Source organism: Lepus europaeus, chromosome 6, assembly GCF_033115175.1.
Source record: "Lepus europaeus isolate LE1 chromosome 6, mLepTim1.pri, whole genome shotgun sequence".
In the NCBI taxonomy this organism is placed as follows: Eukaryota; Metazoa; Chordata; class Mammalia; order Lagomorpha; family Leporidae; genus Lepus; species Lepus europaeus.
In genome coordinates this window covers 76,765,404-76,779,119 of record NC_084832.1, presented here as the reverse complement: position 1 = coordinate 76,779,119, position 13,716 = coordinate 76,765,404, and positions in this window count along the sequence as shown.

Below are 13,716 nucleotides of genomic sequence, written 5' to 3'. Positions count from 1 at the left end.
TTTGTTAGGTAGCCCCCAAACCCCTCCCCAACCCCGCCAAATTTATGTTTTGTTTTACTTTGCATCTCAAAACCTTTCATTAAAACCCTGGAATCGCAGCAGTTTTGAAGAGAAAGAACCTCTGAGATTATCTGGTCTGCTTCCCACATTTTACACGAGAATACTGCTGTGCGAGAGAGAAGCAAAGCCAGACAGATTTAGGTCAGGTTCAAATCCTGGCACCAGCTAAGATGCTTTATATAACATACAGCTTGTGAGCGCACCAGGCCTCCTGCAGTCGGACTTCATGGGCTTGGATATTGCCCATCTTTCTTATTAATCTGTGAGCTGGGCGCCCTTGAGATGATCCCCAGGCCTTGCTGTGTTCCAACTCAGAGTTTATATAATGATGAAAATGCATGTGAAGTGTTGAACGTCATTATTCTGTAATGGTACCTACTCACTTAGTTTATGGCAAATTCCTCTTTGCCCTCAGTGTGTTCAACTGTAAAATGGAAGTAATACCTACTTTTGCTGGGATTTTGGAAAGACTGGATATAAAGGAAACATCTAGTATGATAGTAAGTGAAATCGGACATGACCCCTAAAATTTACACAAAGATGTGGCCCCTTAAAGTTCCTCAGAAGTGCTATCTGGGGTGCCACATGTGCTACCGGAATTTGGGATGCCATACAATTTCACCATATGCTTATTAATAAATCCCCAATATTAATAAGCCCAAGAGGGTTCTTGCCTAATACTTAGAGAAGAATTCTATAAATACTGGCACAGATAAACGAGGCAGCATAGTATGTTTTAGGCTTTTATTTAGTGCGAGAGGTATCTAAGAAAGTGAGAGCTTCAGTTCAGGTTGCAGAGAGGGGAAAGTCTGGAAACTAGGGTAGCATCCATACCACCAAGAGAGCAGCCAAAAGCCACGTGCAGCAAGCACCTTGAGGAGCTAGCCACCGCTTATCACAGGCAGCAAAGCAGAGGCAGAGCGCGTTTTGCGACACTCCCTGCCTTTTTATGTATTTTCCACAGAGGAGTGGCTTGTGGGCAGGTGGGCGCTCAGGTATGGTCAGGTAGAGCCTGATGTCACGTGGGGGCGTGGTGGTGGGGGGTATCAGGTAGGGTGTAAGGTCACACAGGGGCGTGGCGAAGCTATCAGGTAGGGCGTGAAGTCACACAGGGGTGTGGCGAAGGCATGGTCTTCCAGCTCACAAATCTAATCAATTTTAGCCTGTATGCCTGCCTACTTCAGTATGCATTCAGTAAATTGTAGTAATAATACTACTCCTATTCAAGAAAAGTCAGGGTCCAAATGTCAGTCTCAGTTCTTACTGCCGTGGGCTCTAAGCTACGCTGTCGACTTGTAGCCCCCTTTTATTTAGTCAGTTCACCTTAACTATTAGCAGAATAGGGGAGAGATGAGAGACCATAAAAAGTGCCATATTTATTATCTAATTAAAATTCTTGTCATTTTTATTGCTTTTATAGTATGTTTACATTGTATATTGTATTTATTTTTTTATTACACACGCTATTTCTGTCAAAGTGTCAGAAATTTTAGAATGGAATATTTAGACCAGGAAAATACAATCCCTAGAAATCCTTACTATGTAATTATGGATTCAAAGGTAAACATAGAATTAAAGTGGGTTTATCTTTTCTGCTAGCAGCTGAGAGTGCAATCACTGGTTTCTGTTCTGTATTTGTTTTAGAGAACAAGAAAGACCTCAAAGAATAACCATAAAACAAAAAGGCAGAATTAAAAGAGGGAAGTCTCTAACAAAAACACCACTCAGAGAGATGGTAGATCAAGCAAGCTGGAACTGGCTTCTTTGAGAGGAGGGAAGCAATGAGCAAATGATGGTGTGTAGATCAAAAAGGAAGTGGACGTGACCTTCAGCTTCTGGGGTGAATCAGTATTTTGGTGGTGGTCTCTGTTTTTAGCACAGTGCCATGTGCTGGAGTTCGAGTACAACGTTTGTTCTAAATCAAGTTGTATTTTATATGACTTCTCTATCAAGCCAGTGCATCAAGCATCAAGAATGCTCCAATATCAGAATTCCTGTCCGCCTGAACCTTTTTCAATAGCTGCTTCCTAAAGGATTTTTTTTCTTCTTGCATATTAACTTAAAATTTATTCTTGAAAAATTAACTGGTTCTGCTAAAATCTGTTTTGTTCTTATTTTAAGTTACTTTAGAATGATCAGCTAAAAATAGGAATGCATGAAGAAATCGTTCAGGGAACAGAGACTTTAAAAAAAGTAAATGTAGAAATAAAGTGACTTTATCCTGTCTTTTAGCAGCCAGGATAGGAATAAAAGTATAAACCTGTAATCTAAAAAGGATCATCATATTTTATAACAAATGCAGCTAACAAATTCCCCAACTCAGGAAAGTATTCATGGCTGCCTCTCCAACCTCAATGTGAACCACGTTCCCGCTGGAACATCAAGGCACACTGGTCACCTCCCGTGTCAAGGTGTTTGTGTTGGTTCCACTGCCTAGAAAGCTCTTCCAGTTCTTGTCCAGGTAGTCCAGTTCCTTCTCATCCTTCAAGGCTCACTTAAAAAAAAAAAAAAAAAAGATTTATTTATTTACTTGAAAGGCAGAGTTATGTATAGAGAGTGGGGGGGAGAGAAGGAGGAGAGAAGGGAGAGAATTTTCCATCCACTGGTTCACTCCCCAAATGGCCACAATGGCCAGGGCTGGCCAGGCTGAAGCCAGGAGCCAGGAGCTTCTTCCAGGTGAGGCCCGAGCACTTGGGCTGTCCTCTGCTGCTTTCCCATGCGCATTAGCAAGGAGCTGGATCCCAAGCGGAGCAGCGGCTTTACTGTTCTGCCACCAGGCCAGGCCCCCAAGGCTCACTTTAAATCTCAACTCCTATCAAGGAAGTTTCTGAATGAGCACTCAGCAGGAACATTACCCTTCCCAGTTTTTGTTCAGTTGTTAAGGAGAAGCTGGTACCAACCTAGGCACCAAGGGTGGTTCCCATTTGGCCTTGTCCAATCAACACATCCCATTTCTCCTTAGCCACAGTGGTTGGTTCAGAGATGGGCATGTGCCCTGGGCAACTCAATTGATGTGACTCTCCAGACTATGGCTTAGGATACCTGGAGGTGGAGGTTACATCTCTGTGGCTCTCCAAGACCCTTTCTTTCCTCCTCCCTCTCTCTAACACTAGTGTGTGATGTTGTGGGGCCCAGAACCATCACACTACCTTCCTTACCACCACCCTGGAAAGGACACTGACACACGGAGGGAGCTGAGGGATGATGCCAGCCCTGAGACCCGCTCTGCCTCTGGACTTAAGTTCTTTGAACCATACATTTCTCACTGTTTCAGCCAGCTTCTAATGGCGTTTCTGTTACTGGTCACCAAAAGCAAATAACCTCCTCAGAAAGATCTTTTGTGCTGGTCTAAAGCACCTTCCGGTTACTCTCCATTGCCATTCACTGATGGCCTTCGGAACCTGCACAGCCGAATCCGCAAGGAGCACGCGTGTTTGTGACTTCTTCTCTGTGGCTTCTGTGGCTCAGGAGGGAAGTGGCTGCTTTCCTCTGTACAGTGCTCTATAAATGCTCCATAAACATCTTTGGAGTAGTTGAACTGACGAGGCTAACGTTAACTTACTGTGAAAAGGACATTGGTCAGCTTTCCACTAGCCTAACACAGAGTTTCTCAACCGTGGTCCTCTCTACATTGTGGGGCTGGATAATGCTTTGTTGTGTGGACTTTTGTGCGCACTGCAGGATGTTTACTGCATCCCTGGTCACCACCCACGAGATGCCAGAAGCGGTATCCTGCTCTCCTGGGCCCTCAGGACAACAACCAAAAGTGTCTCCAGACAGTGCCAAGTGTTCTCTTGGGACAACTGCCCTCAATCTAGAAGCTTTGATTTAAGCCTAACTGGTACAAAAAGGGTGTTGTATTGGGATCTTTTTAAAAAGCAAATGGAGCCCTGTTTGATTTCTGAACCAGAAAGTCTAAGAGATGGGAGATAGCCCTGCTGGGAATGAGTCAGACAACTCCAGCCTGCATTAGATCCCATATGAGAGGAGGGACACATGTTTCTCACTAGGGTACAGGACATGCCCACTGTTGTGAAAATGTGCACTGCCCACTCTGTGAAGATAATCTGACTGCAGCTGAGAAGTATTTTTGTGGAGTATAAATAATTTCCTTCAGAAGCATGCCTATAGCTCACTACTATCCTTTGTCTTAACTTCCTTACTTGAAATTATAATTAGCATGCTTGCGCAGTTACTGACATACATTACGTCAGTCATACATGTATGGTTATCTTAGCTATTCTACTGTAGAAGGAAAGAGAAAGTATTTACCAAGATCATTGTTGCCCCACATCATAGTCTCATTCTTCACCCTGAGAACTAAAGTCAGTCCCAGAAATAGATTCTTCTTTCCTTTGTTTCTTCAGCACAGCTGAGCCAAGGGGAAAGGAGGAAGAGTTCGGATCCTGGGTCCTTTCTGTTGTGAAACCTTACAGGACACATTCAAAGTCCATGAACATACGGGCGAGTCACTTTGGTACAGATTTTTTGAGTTTGCTCTATGGAAACAAGAGGCTTCATTTTGGTGGGGAAACAACCCCCAGCTGCTGTTTTTGTTTTTTTGCATGGGCCACATAGAATTCTGAAACCATGGATTCTGTGTAGCTTTAGAGATGTTAGCATTATGGCAGATGCCCTTATTGGGTGGTGTATTAAGCTCTTGGAAGCAGGTGTGTATTTTGCTGCTCAAACTGATTAAGAATCCACTCGAGGGGGGTGGTGGCTAGAATAAACAATATTTGGGGATCTGTTTTCATTGAGCAGATCAGCTTGTTCTTAGCCCATTGGTACCAAGTGAAATGAAATCCTCCTTGCAGACATCTCAGGAGGGCTGTGCACCTGGCTCCAGAGTCACATCTGGGTGAAGCTGATGTAGCACAAAGGCTCATCCTCTCAGGGTAGACGGCAAGGAAAATGTGGAGGAGAGAGAGACAGAACTAAAAGCCATGCCAATTAAAGTTGCTTTTTTGAATTCCCTGACATAAAAGGGAAACAGCAAAAAGGGCCAGTTCTGAGCAATTATTCTAAGATAATTACACATGCCTGTCAACGCTTTCTACATCAGCAAACATGGGCTTGAAAGCGTTCAGAGGAAGGAATAAAACACTGAAGACAATGTATAACTCCAGCTTCCCAGAAAACCCAGTTATCATTAGAAAGTTGGTTCAGGTGGGCCAACATCGTTGAAAGTGGGTTAAGCTGGGGTTTGAGACACTGGCATCATATATCTCTGTGCCAATTCTAGTCCTGGCTGCAGTGCTGCTGATCCAGACCCTAATATACTTGGGAAGGCAGCAGAAGATGGGCCCCTGCCTCCCATGTGGGAGACCTAGAGAGAGTTCCTGGCTCCTGACTTCAGCCTCTCCCAGACCTGGCTGTTGTGGCCAGTTAGGGAGTAGAACTGCAGATGAAAGATTCTCTCTCTCTCTCTCTCTCTCTCTCTCTCACACACACACACACACACACACACACACACTGCCTTTCAAATAAATAATCTGAAAAAAAAAAAAAAAAGATACAGGTTAAATATCCTTCATCCAAAATGCTTGGGACCAGATGTGTTTTGGACTTTTAGATTTAAAGTTTGGAATCTGAGTTTAAATGCCAAGTTTCTTTTTGGGTAGGTGTTTGACCGAGCGGTTAGGACATACACATCTTATATCAGAGTGCCTGCATCTGATTCCCAGCTTTGGCTCTGATCCCAACCTGCTGGCAGCGCAGACCCAGCAAGGCAGCAAATAATGGCTCAGATGACTGGGTCCCTGTTAACCTTGTGGGAGACCTGGACTGAGTTCCCAGTTCCCAACTTCAGCTTCAGTTCAGCTGCCCAGGCCACTGTGGGCATTTGGGGAGTGAACTAGGGGATGGGATGCTCTCTCTGCCTCTTCCCCAAAATTGTTTATGCTTCATACATAACTTATACACATAGCCTGAAGGAAATTTTATACAATATTTCAAATTTGTGCATGAAACAAAGTTTCATGGGGTAGAATTTTTATGTTGTGGCGTCATGTCAGTGCTCAGAAATTTCAAATTTTGAAGTATTTCGTATTTGGATTTTTAGATCAGGGACGCTTGACCTGTATTGCTGACCAACAACCCTGAAACAGCTATTTCAATCCTTAAGTGCAAGTCACAGTTTTGTTTTTTTTTCTTAGGAAGTTTGTATATTGTTACTTTTTAACAAAAAATAAGGTCTTGGGGCCGGCGCCACGGCGCTGTAGGTTGTTAATCCTCCACCTGTGACACCGGCATCCCATATGAGCACCGGTTCTAGTCCTGGCTGCCCCTCTTCCAGTTCGGCTCTCTGCTGTGGCCTGGGAAAGCAGTGGAAGATGGCCCAGGTCCTTGGGCCCCTGCACCCACGTGGGAGACCAGGAAGAAGCTCCTGGCTCCTGGCTTTGGATCGACGCAGCTCTGGCCGTTGCAGCCATTTGGGGAGTGAACCAACGGAAGGAAGCCCTTTCTCTCTGTCTCTCTCACTGTCTGTAACTCTAACTTTCAAACAAAATAAATAAAATCTTATAAAAAATAAAGTCTCTATAAATACATTGGTCTTTTTTTTTTAAGATTTATTTATTAATTTAAAAAGCAGAGTTACAGAGTTACAGAGAAAAGCAGAGGCAGAGAGAGAGAGAGAGATCTTCCATCTGCTGCTTCACTCCCCAGATTGCCACAATGGCTGGAGCTGGGCTGATCTGAAGCCAGGAGCCAGGAGCTTCTTCCGGTCTCCCATACCAGGTGAGGGGCCCAAGGACTTGGGCCATCTTCCACTGCTTTCCCAGGGCATAGCAGAGAGCTGGATTGGAAGTGGAGCAGCCGGGACTCGAACCTGAATCCATGTGGGATGCTGGCACTGCAGGCAGAGGCTTTACCCGCTACGTCACAGCACCAGCCCCTCATTGTTCTATCTTGATCTCTTAGCAGTTCACCATCTATCAGATCTCTTTATATTTGTCAATATCAACTTGTCCCTTTTGTTTCTGAAGGAAGGGAACAGGGCCAACTCAAGACAAATTCAGAGAGGGTCTGGAGCTCCTTGTGTTGCCTTTCTGTACCTGTCCCCAGGCTGCCAGTTCCCTCTCTCCCAGGCTCAGGCACATGGCCAGGAGCCAGCAGCTGCCTGCCAGCTCCCCAAAGCTTCTTTCCTCTGCCCCCAACCCGTGCCTTCCTTGAGGTGCTGACTCATCTGTCTGTGCCCAGTGCCCTTGCACTCGCCTTGGTGCATTTCTGGGCCCTCGCGTTGTTTGCTGCTGCTAAATGCCAACAATTTACCCCAGACCATCCCACCATGTAAACTTGGTTCCAAAGTTAGCTCTGCCACCTGGTTAAACAGGTGCTCCCTGTTGTTTGAGACTGCATAAAAAAATGAATCCAGATGTGAGCATCTGCCCCAGGATGGAAATACTCTAATTACGTTCTGCCTACACCTCTAGTCGGTCCTATCAGGAGCTGCAGAGGGAAGATATCCAACACGAGGAGCTCTTCCCAGTGCTCCTTATAGTGCTACTGAAGACTGGCTGGAATGTGAAGAATCGGTGAGGCTCCCTTCTTTTTTTTAAACTGTATTGATGTATTTATTTTACTTACATATTTGAAAGGATGCATAACACAGAGAGAGGAACAGAGATCTTCCATCTGCTGGTTCACTCCCCAAATAGCTGCAATGGCCAGGACTAGACCAGGCTGAAGCCATGGGCCTGGAACTCTATCCACATCTCACGTTGTGGGTGGCAGGGGCCCAAGTACTTGAGCCATATTGTTCTGCTTTCCCAGGTTCATTAGCAGGAAGCTGGATCAGAAGTGGAGCAGCTGGGACTTGAACAGGCACTCACATTGGATGCTGGGTTGTAGTGGAGGCTTAACCCAAGATGGCACAACCAGACCTCACTTTACAACAACTTGTGCTCTTGAGAATTAGCTCAGAGGGATCTCCCTTAATCTCTTCATGAGGGTGGAGTCCCAGTCACCAATTACCCTCCACTAGGCTCCATCCTTAAAGGTACTAGCACCTCATTACCACCACATGGGCTTCCAGCTCTGCATACATCTTTGCAGGGCAAACAGACCACATCCAAACCATAGCTCAAGATAACTCTGTCCTTTTCCCCTGGAGGAGCTCCTACCATTTGCCAGGCCTTCGCTCTGTACTGGGAATATGATGACGAACAACTGGTCTCCCTACATGCAGGAAACTAAATAGCACCAGCTGTTACAAGCACAGCACGGTCAAGGGCCTGGCCAGCAGGGCTGTGCATTCAGTGTTAGCACTAACAGTCACAAGATACTGTATCTGGAGTCAGATGGAATGGAGTATAAATCCTGGCTTCAGGTGACCAGATGGCCCAACCACAGGTGTCGGCTCCACCCCACTCCCACCCTAGTGGGATTCACTGCTCCTACTTCCCTACCCCCCCCCCCACCAAAGATTTAACTGGACTTGCTTCCAACACAAGTTCCATCTCTTCCCCCCCTTACTCTCTCACGCCCCCCCACCCCCCGCTCGTCGGGCTTCCCTCACCCAACAATAAACCTATCCTCTAAAAAAGTAAGTAAGTAAATAAATAAATCTTGGCATCTGCAACCTCTCCTGGGAAATTTACCTAAGTCCTCTGAAATCTCACTTGTAAAATGTGGGAAAGAAATTCTAACTCATTGCATTATCATGGGGACCAGTTACTCAAGCAAGGTAGCATGAGCAAAGTACCTACTACAAAAAGCACAGCCGGCGCCGCGGCTCACTAGGCTAATCCTCCGCCTCGCGGCGCCGGCACACCGGGTTCTAGTCCCGGTCGGGGCACCGGTCCTGTCCCAGATGCCCCTCTTCCAGGCCAGCTCTCTGCTGTGGCCAGGGAGTGCAGTGGAGGACGGCCCAAGTACTTGGGTCCTGCACCCTATGGGAGACCAGGATAAGCACCTGGCTCCTGCCATCGGATCAGCGCGGTGCGCCGGCCGCAGCGCGCCAACCGCGGCGGCCATTGGAGGGTGAACCAACGGCCAAGGAAGACCTTTCTCTCTGTCTCTCTCTCTCACTGTCCACTCTGCCTGTCAAAAAAAAATAAAAAAATAAATAAAAAAAAACAAAAAGCACAATATACGGTGGCTCTGGCTGCTATTGCCCTGATTGCTAATCTCTTGGTCACCTATAGCACTCCCAGAGAGCTCTGTTCCCCTCATAACACCTGACCAGTAATACAGCCATCAAACTCTTTTCTCATCCTCATTTTCAGCATGTGCTGCTCATATTGCAAGATTGCTTGTTTGACCAACAGTTCACACATTTAAAAAAAATTAGCCAGACCTGTGTGTGTGTGAGTCTTTGCAGATCATTCTCAATCAGATCAGTTTCTACAGGGATGTAAACCTGCTGTCTGCGGTGCCGGCATCCCTTATGGGTGCCGGTTCAAGTCCCGGCTGCTCCACTTCCCATCTTGCTCTCTGCTATGGCCTGGGAAGGCAGTAGAAGATGGCCCAAGTCCTTGGGCCCCCACACCCATGTGGGAGACCCAGAAGAAGCTCCTGGCTCCTGGCTTCAGATCAGATCAGCTCCAGCCGTTACGGCCATTTGGGGAGTGGACCAGCGAATGGAAGACCTCTCTCTGCCTCTGCTTTTCAAATAAATAAGTCTTTAAAAATGCTTCCTTTCGATTGTGTCAGATTTATAAGAACATTCTGAATATCACAGATTTTAAATTTGTTACTGCCCTGGGAAGATTAACTTCCTTTTCTTTTCCTTTATTCCTACTGAAATGTTCGCATAACCCTCTCCCCAGGGTTATTTTATTGTATATAAGTGTCTGCTTATGAGATTGTTGTCAGGATAGTAGTATATTTTCTTTATAAAAGTTTTAATTTATTTGAAAGGCAGAGAGACAGAGATCTCCCATCTTCTCCTTCACTCCCCAAATGCCTGCCTGCAACACTCGGGCTGGGTTCGGCCAAAGTTGGAAGACAAAAACTCCATCCAGGTCTCCCTTGTGGGTGGCAGGGACTCCAATACTTGAGTCATCATCTGCTGCCTCCTAACGTGTGCCTTGGCAGGAAGCTGGAATCATGAACAGAGCTGCGACTCAAACACAGGCATTCTGCCAAATGTCCACGCCTTCTGGTACATTTTCTAAAGGTTTGCTACAGTATCATATAACACATGGAAGGGAATGTCATTGTATTCTCAGAATTGTATCTACAAACTGTACTGAATCTGTTAAAAACTAATTAAAAATTTAAAATAAAATTGAAAAATAAATAAATAAACAGACTTGTCACATGTGTGTTTTTTTGGCACTGGAAGCTTCCTAAGTCTATTCTTCATCCATTCAAGCAAAAAGTCTTTGTGGAATTCCCCCCCAAAAAAAGCCATTTTTCAAAAGTGTGACTGTATATGCAAAGATCATTCTCAACAACGACGTAGGATATTTGCTTGCCTGCAGGGGCGAGGGGCAGAAAGAGATATAATGTAGAAGACTATCAGGAGGTACAGGCGAAGCCAAGGGCTTAGGCAGCAGAGAGGTACCAGCTGTCTCACTTTAACCCTGTGATTCTGGGAAGTAGCTGGAGGTCTCAGGTCCCATGGTTTTCATTTTCAAAATGTGAATCTTCAGCATTCATCCCACACACAGTCTTTTGCACAGGCCTATGTCTCCCGTCATTTAATTACCCTCTCTTGTTAATTTCTCCCCACCTTACTGTAAGGTGTCTAGACAGTAGGTTCTCAACAAATGTAATTTTATCTTCCCCTGTACTTTTAATTCATATATTTACTCAACAAACTTTGAATGTCAGATATGGGCCAAACCTGTACAAAGAAACATTTAGCTTATAGAAAAAGAGATAAAAACCATATTTCAACCTCCTCAATCTAGTTGGGGATGGAGTCTCTAACAGAGTTATACAATGTAATCATTGCTCTGACAGCCCTGTGCAGAGGACACTATTGGAAACAGAAGTGGGAGACACATAGCCTAGCTTAGGCCAAGAGTGTGAAACTGGAAGATGCTTTGATTTGAAAGTTTCCCAAGGGGCAGGCGTTGTGGCATAATGGGCTAAACTGGCACTGGGATGTCATTGCCCACATTCCGGATCAGAGTGTCGGTCTGAGTCCCAGCTACTCTGCTTCCAATCCAGCTTCCTAGTAATGAATCCTGGGATAGAGCAGATGATGATGGCACAAGTGCTTGGGCCCATGTCCATCACTGCGGGAGATGCAGATGGAGTTCCTGGCTCCTGATTTTGGTCTGGCCCAGCCCTGACTGTTGCAGGCATTTGGGGAGTGAACTAGCAAATGAAGTCTCTCTCTCTCTCTCTCTCTCTCTTACTCTGCCATTAAGTAAGAAACTTGGTTCCCAATGCAGCCACGTTGGGAGATAGGACCTTGCGGGATGACTGGGTGTTGAGGTCTCTGTGCTCACGAATGGATCAGTCTACTAAGGGGTTGATGGACTCATGGATTAATGTGTTATTGCAGGGGTGTTTTCTTTTTTATAAAATCAAGCTGTCCCTGGCATTCTTGCTCTGTCTTGCCACGGGCTGCTCTTCACCATGTTCTTTTTTTTTTTTTTTTTTTTTTTTTTTTTGACAGGCAGAGCAGACAGTGAGAGAGAGAGAGAGAGAGAGAAAGGTCTTCCTTTGCCGTTGGTTCACCCTCCAATGGCCGCCATGGCCGGCGCACTGTGGCCGGCGCACCACGCTGATCTAAAGGCAGGAGCCAGGTGCTTCTCCAGGTCTCCCATGGGGTGCAGGGCCCAAGCACTTGGGCCATCCTCCACTGCACTCCCTGGCCACAGCAGAGAGCTGGCCTGGAAGAGGGGCAACCGGGACAGAATCCGGCGCCCCGACAGGGACTAGAACCCTGTGTGCCAGCGCCACTAGGCAGAGGATTAGCCTAGTGAGCCACAGCACCGGCCTTCACCATGTTCTAAAGCAGCAGGTGGCCCTCACCAGATGCGGAGCCGATCCCAGCACCACGATCCTGGACTTCCGGGCCTCCAGAACCCTGGGCCAAATAAACCTCTACTGTACAGGAGTTACCGACCTCTGGTACTGTGACAGCAGCAGAAAATGGACTCCAACAGAGGATGACAACGTACGTAGGGGATTCCTGAGCTGGGGGGTGAGTGGGATGGAGGTGGGTGTTTTCACGTCTCTGCCAGAAGGCACCAATACGGAGATGAATGACACCTGCAAGGAGAAGCAGGTTGATGTTTCTGAAGTGCAAGGGCTGAAATAAGGAACAAGTGATGAGTGTGTAAACAAAATGTAAGCATGGCACAGAGTAGCACAGACTAAAGATGTGATCCTGATGGTCTCTGAGGACTAAAGCATCAGCAAAGTTTCCAAGGATCTTTTTGCAACAGGAATGTCTCCCCGGAAAATTCATCAGGATGCAATAAAGCCAACACGTCTGGGTGTTTTTAAAGATATCCTTACGAATTGCAGGCACGAAAATGCCTGTGAACTTGTCATTGTTTCTCTAAGGAGTCAATTCTTTCCCCTACAGAGGGATCTGGATGGACTCAATGCCAGTGGCCAGGACTTTGCAGAGCATGCTGGAGTCTGGCCTAGTTCTTGCGGCTGGCTGGTACACGTTTCTTCTAATACCAGGACAGTGCTCTGCATCCTTAATTGATTATGGAGGAGTGGGACTCGGGCCACTCACAGTACCACTGCCCTTAATCCAGCGGCTGCCCCTGCAGGAGCAGGGGGTGAGCTTCTGTAGGCTGGTTGCAAACCCAGAACCACCACAACTGGAAGAGCAGATGGATCATAAAAAAAGAAATCTCCAGCAAGGCATGTGCAGGCGAAGAGGAAGCCCCCAAGCCTCGGTGACTGGAGGAGAGGAGGGGTAAGTGCACTAGAAATGAGCATGCTGAGCCAGGAGCAGGAATGTTAGAAATGTGAACTTATTCTCTTTGCCACCCAGGGGAGCCAGAGACTCATGGAAATCTTACACAAAGCTGCCGAAGCTAAGAGCTAGGGCAGGAAAAAGCAGTGTTTCAGTTTGGATACTGCAGCTGAAGGCAACAAAAATAAAACATTAAAAAAAAAAACCTGAAAAAAGGGATGTATGGATTCATTTGATTTGGAAGTTTCTGTTATGTGTTGTTTAAGGCCTGCTACATCCAGAGGCATGTGACATCATCAGGACTTGCTTTATCTTGGTTTTGCCCATGTCTAGGCTTGAGTTCTGCTGTGTTGCCTTCGTTCTTGTGGGAGTACACAGACTCTGTCACTCCAGGGTGATATAATTCTTTAAAAATTAAAAAGGCTTATGTATTGAAAGGCAGAGTGAGTGACAGAGAGAGAGAAGGGAGAGAGGTCTTCCATGAGCTGGTTTGCTCCCCAAATAATCATAACACCCAGGACTGGGCCAGGCTGAAGCCAGGAGTCAGAAACTCCATTCAAGTCTCCCACGTGGATGGCAGAGACCCAAGTACTTGGACCATGACCTGCTGCCTCCCCAGATGCATGAACAGGAAGCTGAATCAGACCGCTTCTCTGGTATGGGATGTTGGCGTTGCCAATGGCAACTTAACCGGCTGTGCCACAGTGCTGTCCCCTGGTAACGTGGTTCTTACAGCATGGAATAGAGGAGTGAGTGGGTGTGAGTACTGTGAGCTCTGGTACTTTGGCATGGTCACTGGCCCTCATTGGTGGTGA